Genomic DNA, 22,360 nt, shown 5'->3' on the forward strand with positions numbered 1-22,360 from the left:
AATTGTTACCAATAAATGCAGCTGAATAATGGAATGGTTTCATAAAGGTATAAATATATGATTTTTCATAAATCTTTTCAAATAAGATGTGATATTTCAACATATTTCAAAGTATCTACAAATTATCCCATGCTATTTTAACTCAACACAAAGCTTTAGCTATTATAAATTTATCTTCACTTAGTTCAGAACTATGACTGTTTATCCATATCTGTAGTAGGTCCATGAAATGGTATGAATGATAAATTAATTGCAATGCTTTTAAAACCTCATCCTTTTTCACTTGGTCTAATTGCATTAGGTCTCTTCCTATCTCTAGAACTCTGGTCTGGCTCAACACAACTCTTTCCTTGAATATTATCCAGTCTCCTCAATGATGCAGAGCTGATCATCTCTGTCCCCTTAGTAAGATAAATCAATAGTGCCTGTCATTCTAAGGACAAATTCCTTATTGTGGTGCAAAATCTCTTCAAGACTTGAACCTTTCTCCCTCACATGCCCTACTTCAAGCCACATCATTCTAATGATTGTTCTCTGCCTTGTCTCTCTATCTGCACATATTATTTATTCTGCCTGAAACATCCTAGTGATTCTTACCTCACCAAGATTTGTGCAACACATTCCTAGTCACCACTGAAACCTCAGCCTCTTATCTTTTCTTTTGAGTAACTTTCTCTGAGCTCTTTATCTATCTATCCCCACACATTGCATTTTTTTTTTTTGAATTGCCAGTTTGTCTATCTGCATCGTGGATTTTTTAAATCTGTGAGGAAAAGGAACTTTGCCTTATACCTTATTTTTCTAGCATAGTAATTGAAACATGATAGATGTTTAATAACATATATACATATATATTTCTGAAACAGCCTTTTATTAAACAGTAAAGCAAAACTGCAACACAATTTTAAACATTTGTAAATTAGGTCACAAAAGGGATGCAAAAAGTTTTGCAGTATGATTATATATTCAAACAGGTATAGTTATTCATTGAATCATTCACAAATAGAAACATAATATTATTCCATAATTAAAGTAGCCCAAATATAATAATTATAATTTATATTAATGAATCTCTTTTTCTATTTAAAACTTTAATATTACTTCTGATATTAATTTCCTTAGCAAATGGAATCTACAAACTACATTTTAAAAAATTATTAAAGAATGACTAAAACTCTGCATACCAAGTAGTTGGGCTTACAGAAAACTTTGGATGAAGTAGTGACATAACTTACTGAAAACATTATCAATTATTATATATGTAAAACTCTCCCATTTTATTCATGATTCTGAAAATACACTCAAAAGATTTTGCAAAAATTGATCTGCTAGATACTATAAATATACTTTGAGACCAAACTCTTTGTAACTATTCTAGATGTGGTTTATGTAGGTGAGTCAAACTTAATCCACGTTCATATATATATTCCCCAAAAGACCTAATCTGTGCCAGAGATAACACAAATCTGATGTAAAAACATCTGGAGTTGGTTACTACTATTTGCCAAGTACTTTTTCCATCTTACTTCTATTTTTCCTCAAAATTTTCTATTTCAAGCATCCGCACAAACAGAGCTCATCTTCAAGCACGTGGATGTATAACAAATAACAAGCCCTAACTTTTGGGTTAATTTCAACAATACTGTTCAGGTTACTCTCATAAATGATTAACTACTAAAATTACTCTTACAAATGTGAAACCAGTTTTTCCTTCAGGATAAGGGAAATGGGGAGGAAGAAGCAAATGAAGAAGAGGCACAAGGTGGTAGGTAAATAAAGCTGTGCATTCAGTACATGATTTGGGTCACTTTTCACAATATGGTTCTTTTCTTGTATCTCCTACTATATAATAAAAGACAGTGCTAAACCTAAATTTTATAAAACATTAAGTTTTATTAATATATGCATTTCTAATTACAAAGTCTCTACATTTTCATGTTTTCATAGACTAACATAATACACAAATTCATGGAAGTCTCAGTTATGCTCTTAATTTTGCCGAGATCTGACATTATCTTCATAAGTATTCAATGAAGCCACAAACACAAGTATTATAACTTCTGGAATCTATCCAAATTTAAAAAGAATGATCAGCAGCAACCCATAACACAGAAAGGGTATCAATCTCTTATTTCCTGTTGCTTTTTGTGTCAGTTTGAAAAACACTAGATGCTGACATGAGGTTTCTCTATATATGGTCCAAGAATTTGGTTTTCTGATTTTAGCTGCATATTTTCTTCCTTAACTGCATCTACCATTGCAGAGTGATCTTCAAGTTTGTTTTGGTTTTCCAATACTTGATTAATAAGTCGTGTTTTTTCTTCCAGTTCCACCTGATTTTCAGCATCCACTACATCCATGAAGTCAGCATTCAGCATTCATCATCTTGGGTAACAAACATTTGGACCTTGGATACAAAATCCTTGGTGACTGGTCTGCTGTTTGAGGCACTGGGAGGGGCAAGTACCTAGAGGATGCTTCAGGCCTGGACACTTGGAGCAATTCAATATTACATTTTTAAATAAATTAATAAATATATGAAAAAGAAGATAAACAAATGAATTAATAGTGTGAAATCTACACTAATAAAAGACAAAGAAGCTAATTGACTGTACCTTCGCTACACCCTAAGCCACGGCCACCAGCCAATCCGAGCAACTATATGCAAATTAACCCAACCAAGATGGCGGCCGGCAGCCACGGAGCTGGAGCAAGCAGGAGGCTTGGTTACTCAGGCGATGGAGGAAGACAAGCTTCCCGCAGGCCCTGAGCTGGGTACAGTCTCCACTCATGGCAACAAAGTTTCAATTATAGAAGACAAATAAATCCCAGATACCTGCTTCCAGCCAGCCTCCACTGGGAGCTTGGGTGGCTGGGGGTTGTGGCCAGCCTGCAAACAGCCATCAGCCCCCCTCACCCAGGCTGGCCAGTCACTCCTATATAATAAGAAGGTAATATGCAAATTGACCCTAACAGCAGAACAACTGGGAATGACTGGTCACTATGACACACACTGACCACCAGGGGGCAGATGCTCAAAGCAAGAGCTTCCCCCTGGTGGTCAATACGCTCCCACAGGGGGAGCTCTGCTCAGTCACAAGCCAGGCTGACGGCTGCCAGTATAGCAGTGGTGCTGGGAGCTTCTCCCGCCTCCTCAGCAGCGCTAAGGATGTCCAACTGCAGCTTGGCCTGCTCCCCGCTGGCAAGTGGACATCCCCAAGGGCTCCCGGGCTGCCAGAGGGACGTCTGACTGCCAGTTTAGGCCCAATCCTCCAGGGAGTGAGCCTAAGCCAGCAGGTAGTCATCCCCCAAGGGGTCCCATACTGTGAGAGGGCACAGGCTGGGCTGAGGGACCCCCCCCCCCACCCCCCTGAGTGCACAAATTTTTGTGCACCGGGCCTCTAGTTAAATATAATCATCTTTAAGCTCCATGAAGATAGATAACATTTAATCTAGATCACTATCAATCTGATCTAACACAGGTTGAACATACAGATGAAATTTAATAAATCTGTGTTAAATAAATGGACACACTAATTTAACATCAGACAATAGCTGTGGTTTGGCAGTTCAAGTAAGTCTCTATGGAAAGTCTACCCATTAGGATAGTGAGCTGGCTTCAAATGAATCTGCATGCCCAGATAGCTTAAACGACATTATTTCTGGGTGTATCTATGAGAGTGTTTTTAGAAGAAGTCAGCATTTAACTTGGTAAACTTTATGTTTTTTTTTTCCTTTTTATTAATTTATTGGGGTGACACTGGTTAACAAAATTATACAGGGCTTAGTTACACAATTTTATAATATATCACCTTTACACTGCCCCAAGTCATCTCCCTCCCTCACCATTTATCAGCCATATAATTTCCTCCACCTCCCTCCCTGCCTCTCCCCTCAGGAAACACAACACTGTTGTCCATGTCCATGATTTTTTTTTTATGTTCCTTTTATTTTTTATTTTTTTATTTTTTTGCTCAATCCCTCAGGCCCCTACACCCAGCCACCCCCACACCCTACCAACAGCTGTCAACCTGCTCTGTATCTGTGTATATTTTGCTTGCTAGTTCATTTTGTTCATTAGATTCTGTATATGACTTTAATCATATGATACTTGTCTTTGACTGGCTTATTTCACTTATCATAATGCTCTCCAGGTCAACTCATGCTGTCACAAAAGGTAAATCTTTCTTTCTTTCTTCCTTTCTTTCTTTCTTTCTTTCTTTCTTTCTTTCTTTCTTTCTTTCTTTCCTTTTCTTTTCTTTTCTTTTCTTTTCTTTTCTTTTCTTTCTTTCTTTCTCTTTTTTTTCCTTTCTTCCTTGCTCTCTTTCTCTCTTTCTCTCCTCCTCCTCCTCCTCCTCCTCCTCCTCCTCCTCCTCCTCCTCCTCCTCCTCCCCTTCCTCCTCCTTTTTCTTCTTCTTCTTCCAGCAAAGTAGTATTCCACTGTGTCAATATACACAGCATTTTTAGCAACTCATCTACTGATGAACACTTCAGCTTCTTCCAAATCTTGGGTATTGTAAATAACACTGCAATCAACATAAGGGTGCATATATTCTTTTGAATTCGTGTTTTGGATTTCTTCGGATAAATTCCCAGAAGTGAAATTGCTGAGTTATAAGGCAGTTCCATTTTTTATTATTTAAAATAGATTTTTATTGATTTCAGAGAAGGGAGAGGGAGAGAGAGACAGAAACATCAGTGATGAGAGAGAATCACAAATCGGCTGCCTCCTGCACACCCCCCACTGGGGATCAAACCCACAACCCGGGCATGTGCCCTTGTCTGGAATCAAATACGGGACCCTTCAGTCCACAGGCTGATGCTCCATCCACTGAGCCAAACCAGCCAGGGCTCATTTTTCATTTTTAAGGTAACACCATACTGCTTTCTACACTGGCTGCACCAATCTGCATTCCCACCAACAGTGCACAAGGGTTCCATTTTCTCCACATCATCACCAGTGAAAGGTTCGGGTTGGGCCAGGGTCACATAGAATGGACTCAAGGCTCAGTGTAATCAAAATAATATTTATTCCAGGCATCTGGGTGCAGGTGGACTGATCTGGAGAAAGAGTCAGTGGTGAATTGGGGAGGGAGCAGGCTTTTTATGCATCCAGGGAGAGCTGCAAATGGGGCTTCAGCTTGACCCAGGTATCAGGATCATGCCCCTATTGTAATTTTATGACCTTGCCCTTTGTCCTTCTGCTAGCACCAGGCGTCCTTTCTGGGGGTGGGGGGGGCTGTACAGGGGGTTATGGTCTTCAAAAATTTCTGTAAAATAACCACTTAAGGGGAGCATGTTTGTGCATAGCTTAGGCTAGCAGAATGAGCTTTCTTTTATTAGCCCTTACTAAAGTAGAGCCTTTTATCCTGATTCATCCTTTCAACTAGTACTTATTGTTTGTTGATTTATTGATGATAGTCATTCTGACAGGTGTGAATTGATAATCTCATTGTGGTTTTAATTTGCATTTCTCTGATGATTAGTGACATTGAGCAACTTTTTATATGTCTATTGGTCATCTGTATGCCCTTTTTGGAGAAGTGTCTATTCAGGTTCTTTGCTCATTTTTTAATTGGATTTTTTTTTTTTTGCTGTTGAATTTTATGAGTTCTTTATAAATTTTGGGTATTAACAACTTATCAGATGTATTGCAAATATAATGAAATTATAGGACAATATGTCTGTGGCCATAGATGCTTAAATCCTCAACAAAATATTTGCAAACCAAAGCAAGCAGCACATGGAAAAGATTGTACACTATGATCAACTGGAATTTATTCCTAGGATGCATGGTTAGTACAATATCTGCAAATCAATAAATATGATGCACCACATAATATAAATGATGGATGAAAACTACATGATCATATTAATAGATGCAGAAAAAGTATTTGAAAAAATCCATCATCCATTTATGATTAAAAACTCTGAGCAAAGGGGGAATAGATGACACATTTCTCAATGTAATAAAGGTTATATATGACAAACCCATAGCCAACATCACTTATTCAACATAGTACTGGAAGTCCTAACCACAGTAATCAGACAAGAAGAAGAAATAAAAAGTTATCCAAAATGGAAAGGGAGCAGTAAAACTGTCATTATTTGCAGATAACATGATACTGCACATAAAAAACCCTAAAGATTCAACCCCCAAACTGCTAGAACTAATAAATTCAGCAAAGTAGCACGATACAAAATAAATATCCAGAAATCAGTTGCATTTTTATATTTCAATAATTAACTATCAGAAAGGGAAATTAAGAAAACAATGCCATTCACAATTCCTTCAAAAAGAATATAATACCTAGGAACAAATTTAATGAAGGATGCAAAAGACCTGGGAAATTATACAACACAGAAGAAAGAAATGGAAGAAGATACAAATAAGTGAAACATATACTATGTTTATGGATAGGAAGAATTAACATCATTAAAATGCCCATATTACACAAAGCTATTTATAGAGTCAATAAAATTCCTATCAAGACACCAATAGCTTATTTCACAGAACCAGAACAAGTATTCTAAAAATTTATATGGAACCATGAAAGTCCACAAATAGCAATTGTGATCTTGAGAAAGGAGAACAAAGTTGGAGGAATCACTCTGATACCAAACTATATTGCAAAGCCACCATAATCAAAACAGATTGATACTTTGATAAAAACAGACAAATAGATAAACTAGAGGCCCAGTGCATGGATTTGTGCACCAGTGGGGTCCCTTAGCCTGGCCTGCAGGGATTGGGCTTAAACTGGCTCTCTGAGATCCCCCTAGAGGTCCCGGATTGTGAGAGGGCAGTTCTCGGGTGACGCACCCCAGAATGAAGCTCCTTCCTCTCTGGTTCTGCGTGCGTCACTGGAGAACCACCGCTGCCAAGGGACCACAACTTGGCAGGTCTTGTGTTGAGCATCTGCCCCCTGGTGGTCAGTGCCTGTCATAGCTACTGGCCAATCAGCTAGTCACTTAGGCTTTTATATATATAGATGGCACAGAATAGAGAACCCACAAATAAACCCAGGTTTTTATAGTCAATTAATATTTGACAAATGAGGCAAAACGTACAATGGGGTAAAGATAGTCTATTCAATAAATGGTGTTAAAAAAATTGGACGGATACGTGCAAAAAAATTAAATGACCACTTTCTTACATCATCTACAAGAATAAACTCAAAATGGATTAAAGACTTATATGTTATACTCTATATAATAAAAATACTAGAAGAAAATATAGGCAGTAAAATCATGGAAATTTCTCCTAGCAATATTATTTCTGATTTGTCTCCTCAGGCAAGGGAAAACAAATTAAAAAATAAAGAAATAAGATTATGTCAAACTAAAAAGTTTTTTGCCAAACAAAGGATAGCATTGACCAAAGAAAAAGACAACCCACAGAATTGTTAGAATATAAAGATCACATTCACAAATATGGCTGGATATCATTCAATCCATTGATAGATTGAACAAAAATTCAGAGGAAAGACTAATTAGTTTTCTCTGATTGAGCTGGGACACTTATCTTCTGCCCTTGTACAATTATGCTTATGACTCTCAGGACCTTAAGCTCAGACCTTATCTTGTACCATTGGCTCCCTTGATCTCAGGTCTTAGGTTTAGACTGGAATTGTAGCACCAGTTTCCCTGGGCCTCTAAAAGACCACGGGACTTCTCAGCCTCCAGGATCTGAGCCAATCCCTCAGAATGAGTCTCTATACTATTGGTTTGGTTTTTCTAGTGATTGCTGACTAATACAGTTATTAAAGTATAACTGCTGAATTCTGAATGAGTAATGTCCTCACAAAGCCAAAAATAGTGGAAAACCCTCAAAGATACACTACTGAATTTTTGTATATAAAAAGATCAAATATATGATTTATTTGTAGTACATCTTTCCAAATTGGATAGCACTAATTTCAGCCAAATACATATTTAATAGAAATTAAATTGGAAATAATCAGTAATAGTAGTAAATATTGAGACTATAAATTCATATGCCCATATGAATATAAAATTCGAGGCTACCCCCATATCAGCAATGGAATCTAAGAATTCCTGTGTAACATGTTTTTTGCCTTCAGCCTGAAATTCATGACATTAATTTTCTAATTAAACATGCTTGTCTCACTGTATTTTTGTGTTGCTACAATCTGATTTGTATCTAAACTAGTACCAATTGTTTTATGTTTTCAGCCTTTGATTCATTGATATGCATTATGCAACAAACTCTTTTTCTTTCCAACATAACCAGATAGGAAATCATTCATTTGTATTCCGTACAGTTTGGGTAGCAATCTGGGTTTTCTGTCAACACTCCATGATGATATGTTCAGGAGACTCATTCTCCAGAATGCCAGAGATATTTATAGACTTGACTGGCAAGAAGGGCTGATGTGACTTTGCCAGTGTTCTAACAATTGCTTGCAGTATTTACAATTGAGTCATCTCCTGACCAGCCCACCATCACAGAAGCTGATTGCTCATTGTATTCACACAATGATAATAATGAATAGCCTGTGTATAAAGAAAGATTTACATAAACTTTTCTGCTTTCATGTATATTGCACTATAGTATTTTGAGACACCTAAACTTACAATTCTAGCACAGATTTGGGGTGATCATCCCCCCAAAAAAATAGTTCATCATTATCATAAAAGAAGCAAATTCTAGATAAAATGGTAACATGATAAAATGACCAAAGAAAAAGACAACCCACAGAATTGTTAGAATATAAAGATCACATTCACAAATATGGCTGGATATCATTCAATCCATTGATAGATTGAACAAAAATTCAGAGGAAAGACTAATTAGTTTTCTCTGATTGAGCTGGGACACTTATCTTCTGCCCTTGTACAATTATGCTTATGACTCTCAGGACCTTAAGCTCAGACCTTTGGCAAAAAACTTTTTAGTTTGACATAATCTTATTTCTTTAGGACCTATTTTCCTAATTTTCTACCAGGATTTATATAAATTTCCTCTCTGGGAAAGAAAACGGCAAAATTAAGAAAGGAGTTGGAAAAAAAAACCTAAGCAAAAATGTAAGTCTTCTAAATTGGAAACACTAAAGTTCTATAACTTGAAAAGTCAGCTTGTTGTAGGAGGGAATGGAGTTGGGTGATTTTGAACCCTAAAGAAGGCTTATCACATATATTTCTTTTTATTTCTGTAAATGGAAACTGACTATCATGAGCTTTCTACACCAAACAAAAAGCTAGAACTTTCCATCTACCACTTTTTCTTCTCCCATTGTGTCCTCTTTTCTCCTTATACCCAACTGTTTAACTCCCTTCTAAGGCCTTTACATGATGGCTCTTTTTAGAGGAAAGTTTACTCTTTTTGGACAACTTTCAATAACTTTTGGAAGAACAAACTTTCCTTCCTTTATTTTCCTTTTAGTAGTGAAACCAGGGAGGTCTAAGAAACAATGATAGTAAAAACAATGATAGTAAAAAGTTATAACCTCTAGTTCTGATTAAGATGTCAGAGACCAGAACACTATTTTTACAAAAAATAGAAAAAATACATCATGAGTTTATGTAATGTGGAGATTAATATAACCTAAATTCTAGTAAAATAAATATAATATTTGATATGGCAGAAAATGAAATAGGTAAGCAGGTGACAGATTTGGTAAATACTCCCACAAAAAAAGAGAAAAAGCTTACAAGGTAGAATCCTATGTAATAAAAGTCCAGTGACCATAATGGCTTAATGACCAGAACAACCACTAGACCAATCGCTATGAGGTGCATTGACCACCTGTCAGTCCCTCCCCCGCCCCAGCCCGCAGGCTCCAATTGCTGGATGGTGAATGGGGAACCAGAGTGAGTGGCAGGGGTGGGGCAGGAATGGGGACTGGCGAGCAGGCAGAAGATGGCCCTGATCGCAGGCTAGGCCTAGGAACAATACCCATGCACGATTTCGTGTGCTGGGCCTCTAGTTTATATATAAAAAAGATAATATATGAGAACAAGTCATGTTTTTTAAAACATAATATTTGCTGTTTCTGAAAAAGATAATCAAACAGATGAAATAATTTAAAACATGACATGACAAAGATTTCCTTATCTACAGTTTGAACTAGCACACAATTTTATAAAAAGAAGTGTGTGTTTGGACACACATATAAGTAAATTTTATGAAAAGAAGTTCGTATTTATACACATATTTAATTTTCAAACACAAAGAAATAATCAATAATTATTGCACTAATATATAGAACTGTTTAAAACTGTCTAAAAAGGTTAAGAAGGTTTTAAAATGTTTGATTTAACTTTCTTGAAACCTAAAGTGTGATATTAAGGACATATTCCCCACTGCCCGGAAGCATGTGTACCCCATAGATAAGAATTTGTACTTCAGTTACTGACTCAGAGTGACTTGCTAACATAACCATTTGTGTGAGTGATGTACTCGTCCCAGATAACCACATGCAGCCCTTTGCCCTATTTGAGATTAACATGTGTGCATTGATGTAATTCATTGATAGCCACCTGAATTGCTGCAGGTATGAAACAGGCTTTAAAAAATGGATCCTGACCAGCCAATGGCACTTGCCTGTCAAGACAGCCACAAAGGCATGTCCTTTTGTCAGTCCGGCAAGCGACACCACTCCACGCTCCCCTCCCTGCCAGATGACAAAAGAATGGCTAGTACCTCCTGATAGAGACGCGACCTAGCTCTCAGGGGAGGAATGCCGGCCCCCTGCATCTGCACTGGACTAGCCCAGCTGCCAGACTCCAGAGGACAACACCGCTGGGATTCCAAACAAATCTTACCTAGAAAGATACCAAACAAATCTTACCTAGAAAAGGATAGAAGTCCAACTGATTGAAGAGTACCTAGGGACATTAAAAGCCAGAAGACACTGAGTAACCTCTAATATTTAAAAAGCTTAAGGTGGTGTGAAAGTTACTCTAGTTTTTGTGGGAATAAACATAAAGGTATTTTCAGATATCCGTATTTAGAAAAATAATCATGATTTCTTCTAAATAAAATATTCAATTCCTTGAATGTTATTAGATATCAAAAAAATGAATCAAAATAGAAAACTCAATGTTGGGAAGTAAGGACTAAAAACAGACTAGGCACAAAAAAGAAAAACATAAAATACAGAAATAAGGACTAGGGTTAAAATCTTAGATAAATTATATTATTTTAAATGTGTTGTGTGTGTGTGTGTGTGTGTGTGTGTGTGTATAAAGGTAGTTGTGAGTTGCTTAGTCCTTGGGGTTCTGTTTGACAAATTGGTCTCCACTTCTGTAGTCTTTTTCTACTGTATTCTAGCCCAGGGTCACCCCTCCTTCATTTTGTCTGTTAACTAGTTCCCATCAACTTGCTGTTTTCTATATGTTGGTTGAAGATTTTAGTCAATTAATACAACTTTTCTTTCTTTTACTGCAAACAAATTAATTTTGTTCACTTTTTATTCAGAGGGATGAGAGAGATGGAAAGTAATTCCATTTGTCAATTTTCCAAGTATTAAAATAAGCTACAGTGCTATTCCTTATTTCCAAAAGCACATTCTTTTCTCTCTGTCTGAAATTATAGTTAATTGCAGCAAATGAAAATGGTATGTAATTGAGGGGTGACTATTTTTAATAAAAATCTAAATATTTGCCATTGACTAACCCATTTCACTTTTTTCTGTTATTTTACAAATAAGAATGGATTTATATCAACACAATTTACAGGAATTTCCAGAGTTCACTCTCTAGTTATAAATGCCACATTGATGGAATTAGTGTTATAAAGGTATTTCAGTAATATTTAAGAAATATTTGAATCTAAATTGTTTCTGTATTTAAAATGAGCTAAAGTTTAGTCTTTTTACATATTTTAAAAAATCAATGAAAGGGGTGATTTCGTCTTTTGCAATCTTATTTTTATCATGTTTATTTAACTATAGCACTCTTACCTTAGCAAATTTTATAAGATTTGGATATTCAAATGTGATATTTCATAGAAAAACTAAGAAAGGGAATCAAAACTTTGAGGTTCAGCCACAGTTCTCAATCTCTGAGTGGCTCAGGCATGTCTCAGCCTCCTTATGCTAGTTTCCTAACTTATAAAATCTATAATAATAAAAGAGTAATATGCTAATTAGGCCAGACATCATTCCGGATGTCCTTCTGGATGAAGCCAGGGCCAGAGGGAAGCCCTGGCAGGTAGCGGGTGCCAGAGGGAAGCCGATGCCAGCAGCGGGGAAAGGAAGGCCTACTCTTGTACAAATTTCATGCATCGGCCCTCTAGTAAAGAACATAAGGTAAATGATTTTTAGGGCCTTTTCTTGTGTAAATTTTTTCGAAGTTTAAAAAAATTAGAACAATATTTGAATACCATTATGAGCAAAGATATGGTTTAATCAGCAGTGGAATAGTTTGATGAGTATCTGTGATCATGTAAAGAAAATTCTGCAAAAACCATCTAGGAAAGCGTGCCTGAATTTAAAATTGAAGCTATAGGAAAGTGGTTAGAGTTCTGGTCTGAGCATCAAAGTGTTGCAGGTTCAATTCCTGATCAAAGGTATAATTCCAGGTTCAATCCATGCTCCTCATTGGGGCACGTGCAGGAGGCAACCAATGAACATCCAAATATTCAGAAAAATAATCATGATTTATTTTAAATAAAATATTCAGTTCTTTGTATGGTATTAGATTTCAGGAAAAAAATAATCGAAATAGAAAACTTTGCCTTTCTCAATGGATGTCTCTCTCTCTCTCTCTCTCTCTCTCTCTCTCTCTCTCTCTCTCTCTCTCTAATGGAAAAAATATCCTTGGGTGAGGATTGAGGATAAAAAATGTTATCTAAGAAACAGACTGCTTAAAAATAAAGATTGGATTCAAGCTTTGCTTCTGGAGTTAATTAGCAAAGTCAGATATTGCATGGGATAAGCAAATCTTGTTATGTTTTATTTTCTTAATTTTTGCATTCTCTTTTTAAAAGTTATGTATGCATTTCAGGACACCATGGATTTCAAAATTAAAATGTCATGTACAAGGGCTGCAGTCTCAATCCTGAAGAGGATTTACTTCATGTTCTTTATTTTAACTATGGGTGTGCAGGAGGCAGCCCACAGATGTTTCTCTCTCACATTCATGTTTTTCTCTTTTTCTCTCCCTTCATCTTTCTCTAAAAATAAAATTAAAAATTCTTTTAAAAATGTTATGTACACTGAAGTCATAATCTAAAGATATTAGGATAATGTCACGAAACCCTCTGCATCAGTTTTTTAAATATAAATTGGCTCTATTTGGGTGACTTTGGTCACAAAATCATACAATTTCAAGTATACAACTCAACAAGACATCATCTGTACACTGCATTGTGCACTCATGGCCCCAAACAAATTCTCTTTCTGTCCCCATTTCCCCTCCCTTTGCCCACCTCCATCTCCTTTTCCATCTGGCTACCACTACACTATTGTTTATACCAGTGGTCGGCAAACTGCTGCTTGTAAGCCACATGCGGCTCTTTGGCCCCTTGAGTGTGGCTCTTCCACAAAATACCAAGTGCGGGTGCACACATACAGTGCAATTGAAACTTCATGGCCCATGCGCAGAAGTCGGTTTTCGGACTGGGCGAGCCTATTTTGAAGAAGTGGCATTAAAAGAAGTGGGGGGTGTCAGTCGGTCAGGTGACACGGCGCAGGCCGGCCGTGGGATATGTAGCACGGGGGAGGCGCCAAATTATCAACAGTACTTAAACTATATAGGTAGGTTAATAGCAATGTACCTACCTATATAGTTTAAGTTTAAAAAATTTGGATCTCAAAAGAAATTTCAGTCGTTGTACTGTTGATATTTGGCTCTGTTGACTAATGAGTTTGCCGACTACTGGTCTATACAACTATGTGTTTTTTGGCTTAATCCCTTCACCTTCTTTCATCCAGAACCCCAACCCCGTCTCCTCTGGTAGTTGTCAATCTGTTCCATGTATATATGCCTCTATTTTTATTTTATTTGTCAGCTTATTTTTTTAAATTAGATTCCACATGAGATCATATTGAAAGGAGTTAAAGCAGAATTCTGTAGACAGTGTGTAAGGGTGGAAGAAAGAGGAATTGTGGAGCTAGCTGAATGAACAAAATGTTTTGCAGAAAAACAGGATGGATAGCAGAAAAACAGGGTGTTTTGAAATAAGGATGTTTTTCTTGAAAGTGCAAAATAAAACGTTGCAAAATACCAGGAATCAATCAGAAAGCCGCACAGAACAAGAGCAGGCCTTTAGCAGAAACAAGGGGAAGAGCAGATTGCTTGGGGCAACCCATTTGAATTCCCTCCCTGAGCAGGAGTCTATGTTTTTTTTTTTTGTTTGTTTGTTTGTTTTTTTGTTTTTTTTTTCAGTAAACCCTGCCTTGTTTGAACACCTTCTGGTCCACAGCTCCATTCTTTGATTCCATAAGACAAGACCTCAGGAAAAACTCCTGCTCACCAATTCTGCTATCAGTATGGTATCTTTCTCTGACTGGCTTATTTCACTTAGTGTGGGGTGAGGCTATAGGGTTAAGCCTTGGACTGACCTGTTGGCAAAGTCATAAACAAGTCCCAGCCTAGAAGGCACAATCCTCTTAGCATAATTAGGCTTGACCTTATAACCTCCCTAGATCTTATCTGGGAATCTAATAGGCTGAGGGAGGTGCAGGAAGTGCTGCCAAAACAAGTGAAACTCACAAGAACAGTGTAACTTTAGTAACCACTACCTTGTTTACCTCTGACTATAAAATAAAGGCTCAGCTTGCCTCTGGATCTTTCTCTGTGGCCTCAGCCAGGCACAGGAAGATCCATGGAGACTAAAGAGAGCCATGCTCATCATCTGAACACTGTCTCCATGTCCTTCATTCTTCGCTGACTCCATCCACACCTTTGGGAACCTCTGGCCCGCCGGGGCTGGACCCCGGCAATTTATCATAGTAATTTCCAGATCTCCAGTACCATCCATGCTATTGCAAAAGGTAAATTTCCTTTATTTGTTTGTACAGTTCTATTGAGTAAATGTACTAGTTTTTCTATTCACTCATCTACTGATGGGCACTTGGGCTGTTTTCAGATCTTGACTATTATAAATAATGTTGCTATGAACATAAAGGTGTATACATTCTTTTTGGAGTTAGTATTTCAGGTTTCTTCAGATAAATCCCGAGAAGTAAAATTGGTGGGTCATAAGGCAGTTTCATTTTTAATTTTTTGAGGTAATACCATACTGTTTTCCACAGCGGCTGCACCAATCCACATTCCCACAAAGAGTGCACGAGTCTTCTCATTTCTCTGAATCCTCACCAGCACTTGTTGTTTCTTTAATTATTGACTAGAGGCCCGGTGCAAAAATTTGTGCATGGTTAGGGTACCTAGGCCTGGCCAGCAATCAGGGCCTATCAGGGCCTTCCAGCTGCCAGCCAGGGCCTGCCTTCATTCCACATCACCCCCTGGTGGTCAGCACACATCATAACAAGCAATTCAACTCCCTAGGGGACACTTTGCATATTAGCCTTTTATATATATAGGTGATAGACATTCTAACAAACTTGAGATGGCTATCTCACTGTGGTTTAACTTGCATCTCTCTGATGATTAGTGACATTGAAAATTTTCATATGTATATTGGCCATCCTTATGTCCTCATTGGAGGACAGATAGATATTCAGGTCCCTTGCACATTTTTAAAATATATATTTATTGATTTCAGAGAGGAAGGGAGAGGGAGACAGAGATAGAAACATTAATGATGAGAGAGAATCATTGATCGGATGCCTCTTGTATTCACCCTACTGGGGATTGAGCCTGCAACCCCGTTTTGATTTTATTCTTATGTGTGGTGTAAATTGGTGGTCTAGTTTATTTTTTGCATGTATCTGTCTAATTTTCCAACACCACTTATTGAAGAGACTGTCTTTACTTTATTGTTCTTGCCTTTTTTGTCAAATATTAATTGACTGTAAATATGTGGGTTTATTTCTGTGCTCTCTATACTTTTTCATTGTTCTTTATGTCTGTTCTTGCTCAAATTACATGTTGGTTTGATTACTATGGCCTTGTAATATAGTTTGACATCAGGAAGTGTGACGCCTCCAACTTTGTTTCCCCCAAGATTGCTGAGGCTATTCGGGGTCTTTTTTGGTTCCATATAAATTTTTGGCCTCTGCATCAGTTTTTTAGGAAGGAAATAAAATACCTCTCTTCTTGTTTCAGGTCTAAATTCCCACTTCTAGTATTTACCATGAGGGTATTTTCTTCTCAAAGATACTATTTAAGTAAAACCCTTGTGTCTTATTACCTGAATTCTGGGTCCCAGAAAATGTAGTGCCAAGAGGTAAAGACTTCTATTTAAACTATACTCCAAAAAGATGTGGTACTATTACAACTTTAGATACAATTGTTCTTTTTGTTATGTAAAAACCATGTTAGGATCTTTTAGAGATAAAATTTTACTGAGGCATCTAGCTTCTTGACTTCAGGTGCCTCTATTGGAGGTGGTCACATGGCTACAACTTAGAAGTAGAATTGTATCCTTTTAGTGAGAGCTTCTTAAGGAAATAAAATAATTTCCCAGCTAATAGAATAAACATGAATATTTCTCTACACTTATAAAAGAGAAAGACATGTCTTGTTCTCATAGAGTTGTGGAAGGTTGAGGTCCAAGAGTTGCTAACATGGTGTAAGAAGCAGAAGACCAGTAACTCAAGGACAGAGTCATGATTAATTTTATGACTAGGCCAGGAATACCCAGATTTCTTGATAAACATTACTCTGGATGGTTGTGAGGATTTTTGTAGATGAGATTGATGTTTAAATCTGTAAATGACTAATGCAGATTGCCCTCTCTAATGTGGGTAGGCCTCATTCAGTCCATTGAAGGTCTTTAAACTGGCACATCAGTCTTTTCCTGTCTTCAGGCTTGGATTGCTTTTTTTTTCACAGCTGAATTTTTTTTAAATAAACAATAAGACTACAAAAAGGTAGAAAATGATTGGCACACTAGACTAACACACTTTCACTGCTGGGAGGAGAGGTCAGAAGGCATGGAAGTGGGCAGCCACCTCAAAAGCCTTCAGCAGTGCAGGTACACAAAATAGTAATTTGTATACAATAGGTCGTGTTTTTGTTTGTTTTGTTTTGTTTTTTTGGGGGGGGATGTGATTTTTGCCATAGACATCTATTCCACAAGTTGAAAACACTGAGAAAATTGGAACAGATAAGGCCATGCTGGTTGGATAAAAACCAAGTTACCTACTCCCCTTGAGCCTCACTCACAAATCACACAATAGTCAGGTTGTGGGAGGGCACACAGCAGGCCCCTCTGGGCTCTAGCATCGGATTTCTATTTATAGCACCAGCTGTCTTGGTTCCTAGGGATTAGATTACAAATTTGGGGACATCTCAACTTCCATGATCCTATGATTATGTAGGCCAATTCATTATAATAAATCTCTTTATACACACACACACACACACACACACACACACACGCCCCTCCTATTAATTCTGTTACTCTGGAGAATCCTGACTAATACAGAACCCCTTGCACAGAGTGTTTCTTTTGGACCTTAAGTGAAAAAATTGGGAAGAGACTCATTCTCCTACATTTTTTCAAAACTTAACACTACCTTGGCTTTCAGTGCAATGGTGGTCTTGAGGGAACTGAGACTTTCCTCTTGGCATTCAAGTAGGCATTCTCACAGAAACAGTAGAGGGAGCACCAGATACCTGAAAGCTTAAAGAAAAGACCTGGTCAGACATATTTAAGTGGATTTGTTACTGAGATACAAATTCAGGGACTCAATACAAACTGGAAGTCTTTTAGAAGGCTACCAGCATCTATGTGTAGTTTTAATAATATTTTGTATCTAGAGTATAAACGTAAGTGCAACTTAGGTATACTGTTTTGTATGTAACAGTCACACAATATTCTTGAACTTGGTTGACTAATTGCTTATTCTATTTCACTTGAAATGTGTGTGGCTTCTTGTCCTTTCTCTGTCATTGATGCAGTCATCCAAAATGCTCCCAATGGTCTCTGAAAGAGATTGAGCAGTGTCCACTTATAGATGCATAATTTTATTGAGTAGCCAAGTGAAGATGGCAGACTACCTTCAGTTAACAAAATAAAAGAAAGAAAAAAATGTTCTTTTTCTATTTAGGGATGGCGGCAAATATTTCAGAACATTATTTGCATCAAGATGTTTTTTTTCACCCACTACAAATATAGCAACTTAATCCAAAATGCTGCCTCGTTAAGAATAAAGCAATTAAAAATAATGACAACTGCATAACTGCTCCACTGTTTTCAGATGCCTAATTACAGAATCTCTTCAGGGCGATGGAAATGTCAGCTCATTAGAACACAGTTTTTATTATTTGAAGCAGACTACAACCAATATAAAAGGTGCCATCTTAAAGTTAGCTCTTTTTCATGACGGGATATATTTCCTAAATTATTATTTCCAAGTTTTTAAATATGCATTTATACTAATTCTTGATGAGGTTTATTCCTATGGGAACAATGTGAAGGATAAGAAAATAAAGTGAATCTAAGTTATGCCAAAGTGTTTAATAGGATAATTTCAAAATCCTAATTTAAGAAAAATTAACATAAGCCTTCATTTTACAAAGACCATAAGTTCTCATTTACCTTGTCTATGTATTTTGAAGTTTTGCTGGTGCTGGGTAGTATTTCAATTAGGTAGTGGTTTTCTCTCACTCCAAATATTTTAATATCTTTGACTATTAGTACTGAGAGGGGATGGGTAATATTGGGCGCATATACCCAGGAAATGAAAATCACGTAGTGTTTTCCATCTGGAACATTCATGACACATACCTCTGAGCGATTCTGAGGGCCCATCAGTAAGCCTGGGAGACCCGGCAGGTGATGGACATGACACTTGTTTCATCCTGACAGAGACACTGAAGGGAATTCTCCCAACTGCATGGTATTCAGTACTGGTGCCAACAAATGCATTAATATTTTTCTCATCATAACTATGGGTGTGTTATTCCAGTGAAGTGTGCATGATCCTATCTGTCTGTGCTATCAAACAACTTGAGCAGTTCTGTGGAAATAATTCGTTGTCAAGCAATCTGATCTTAATCTTTGTCTTTCAAAAAAGCCAAGGAACATTTGGCACATCCTTTCCCCACTCTGGACCTTGGTTTCCTCCAGTGTAAAATCAGACTTGACTTATATAGTCCCTACAGTCCCTGCCAGTGTGGATGTTGGATGGCATGCTTTTAAGAATGCGATCTCTCTCAGTTGTCAAAAGAATTGTCTTTTCCTTTTGGACTCATTACAGTGATTTGTTCTGTTTCCCTTCTTTTCTCTCCATTACATTTAAAGTGTGGAGATCTGTCTTCCCTCCTAAACAAAAGGAGCTCTGCATGCCCTGTAAGAGAACAAGAAAATTATGCTTTTGTGGCATTAAAATGAGATAATAGATATCTATTTCCCTGACCATCTATAATAGCTAATTGAATGTGTGAGTCATATCAGGATTCTATCTCAAAGTGATTAATGTGGTATCCTAGAATATCAAATGGCCCTTTTTCTGTTGGAGTAGAATTGATGCCATATCCCAAAGCTCTACTCTATTGTTAAAGTAGAGGCTAGCTGGCTGTAAAAATAGATCCCCCAAAATTCAGTGACTTAACCAAAAGAGCCGTTTAATACTCTCTCATATACCCAGTAGAAAGTAAGCATGCCAGCCCAGGTAGGGTGATGTGATCATTCTATAATCATGGATTTTGTATCTAAACTCAGAGGGGGGAAATCCCATTTCCAGCTCATACCCAGAAGGAGGAGGGGAGAACCAGAGGAGAAAACATGCCATTCTTCTGAGAGCAATTTCCCCACTTGATACATATAATTTCACAGATATTGTGAAGATTAGAAGGTCTTTAACTGGGTGCTTAGTAATGCTAGCATTAAAGACAAATGGTGAAAATGTTGGCTTAAAAATCTATGTGCAAATAAATATTGAGCTATGGTTACATTCACTAAGAACTGATTGAAAACAATATCAATTGTAAAGCTTCTAACTTTTCAAAAGTAGTATATTGCCAACCATACCAGAAATTCAGTGTGTGAAATCTAATGGTTCCCACACCTACAATAACCTCAGGTCCCAAGCTCACGAAAACAAAGTGTGAAATGTGTAATATGGTAAAGAAGGTCATCTATATATATATATATAAAAGCCTAAGCGACCTTCGCAACCGAAACAACAGAACAGACGACCAAACAGGCTGTGTGGGGCAACCAGGCCAGCAGGAGGGTTAGTGAGGGATGACCAAATGACCGAACAGCAGGCTGCATGGGGCAACCAGGCCAGCAGGGGGGACAGTTAGGGGTGACCAGGTCGGTGGGGAAGGGCAGTGAGGTGCAACCAGGCTGGCCGGGGGGGCAGCAGTTGGAGGTGATCAGGCAGGCAGGCAAGTGAGCAGTTAGGAGCTGGTGGTCCTGAATTGTGAGAGGGATGTCCGACTGCCAGTTTAGGTCCAATCCCTGAGGGGTCCCGGATTGGAGAGGGTGCAGGCTGGGCTGAGGGGATGCCCTCTCCCCCGCTCCCGTGCATGAATTTCATGCACCGAGCCTCTAGTCCTATATAATAAAAAGCTAATATGTAAATTGACCAAACAGTGGAACTACCGGTTGCTATGACTCATACTGACCACGAGGGGGCAGACACTCAATGCAGGAGCAGCCCCTTGGTAGTCAGTGTGCTCTCTCAGAGGGAGTGCTGCTCAGCCAGAAGCCAGGCTCATGCTGGCAAGAGCAGTGGTGGTGCTAAGCACTCCATGGCAGTGCTAAGGACTTCCAGCGTGCCTAAGCCAGCAGTCGGACATCCCCCAAGAGGTCCCACACTGTGAGGGGGTGCAGGCTGAGCTGAGGGACCCCACCCCAGTGCACGAATGTCAAGCACTGGGCTTCTAGTATTGTATAATGTCCAAGTCTTGTGTGATATGTGAAGTAATAGCAAAGGAAGATTTATCTAGCTGCAAAGTCTAAGATTACAAAGAACAATGAATAAAAAAGCCTCTCCCTGAGAGCAGAACTGGAGTCTCAAAAGGGAACTTTGCTCCGTGGCCATGGAAGATGGGACTCATGGTTCTGCTCTTTATGTTATCAACCATTAATAACCATTTAAAAGCTTTCTCTTTTCTAAAGGAGAAAGTTTTGTTTTCTTTTTATTTATGTTTTTGTTTTGTTTTTCTGTTTGTTTTGGTGATTATACTGTTTCTTCCCCACTATCTCAAATGACTGGATGTAATAAATGATTAATTTATAAATCACTGGACCAGGAGAAGCCAAATCCATAACTGAAGGCAAGGGAGGCTGTGACTAACTCATATTTGAGGATGGCATGACCTCTTCACCAACTCTCAACTGCTTAACTATGGAAATCATTTCCGAGTCCTAGACCATGTGTAAACAAACTTTAGCATTTTCCAGGAGTGAACAACTTTTGACAAATACAAATTCCAGAGGCATTTTCCAGATAAATGGAAATATTTTCCTTACCTCAGGACCCTACCTTCTCAGTGTTATTTTTATAGTACTTTAGTATTCACTGTGACCTGAGGAGATATTTTCAATCATCCAGGAACCTTACTAGAAATCATTGCTAGTTCTTATTTTTTTAATCCTCACCTGAGGATATACTTTCCATTGATTTTCAAAAAGAGAGAGAAATATATTGATGTGAGAGAATACCATCAATCTACTGCCTCCCATATGTGCCCTTACTAGGGATTGAACCTAGGTATGTGCCCTGTCCTGACTTGAACCAGCAACCTTTTGGTGTACAGGATGACACTCCACTCAACTGAGCCACCAGACCAGGGCCATCAGGGATGCCATATCTTTTTTTTAATATGTTTTTATTTCAGAGAGATATAGAAATATTAATGATGAGAATCATTGATCAGCTGCCTCCCATACACCCCCTATTGGGGATCAAGCCTGCAAACCGGGCATGTGCACTGACTGGGAATCAAACCATGCCCTCCTGGTTCATATGTCAACCCTCAACCACTAAGCCACACCAACTGGGACATTGCCACATCTTGATTGGAGCTTATTGATGTCTCGAATTTAGCTTCTTTTGTTTTACCAAAACATTTACTCTTCTCGCCAAGGCCCTCATTGATTGTACCTGAATTTGAGACATATAACAGCACAAATGACCTTGAATCTTCATAATCAGTCTGACTCTTTTTATCATTCATGACATCACTTCCATTCATTTTTATGATTATTCAGTTACTTACCTATCACTCTAAGAAAATCCTGCCATCTGGCCACTTTATAAAGTCAATCTAACAGTTACAGCACTATGTTAAATTTAATAAGATATTC

At 37.9% G+C, this 22,360-nt stretch overlaps 1 pseudogene across 1 annotated transcript; it reads right to left on the bottom strand.

The window, feature by feature from the left end:
- Window positions 1-2,128: 2,128 nt before the first annotated feature.
- LOC308531058 (short coiled-coil protein B-like) lies at window positions 2,129-2,378 on the bottom strand (annotated as a pseudogene). The gene has a single exon. The product of its transcript is annotated as a short coiled-coil protein B-like (transcript).
- Between the last annotated feature and the right edge of the window lie 19,982 nt (window positions 2,379-22,360).

The sequence above is a fragment of the Myotis nattereri genome (assembly GCF_964212035.1).
Source record: "Myotis nattereri genome assembly, chromosome: 1".
Taxonomy (NCBI): domain Eukaryota; kingdom Metazoa; phylum Chordata; class Mammalia; order Chiroptera; family Vespertilionidae; genus Myotis; species Myotis nattereri.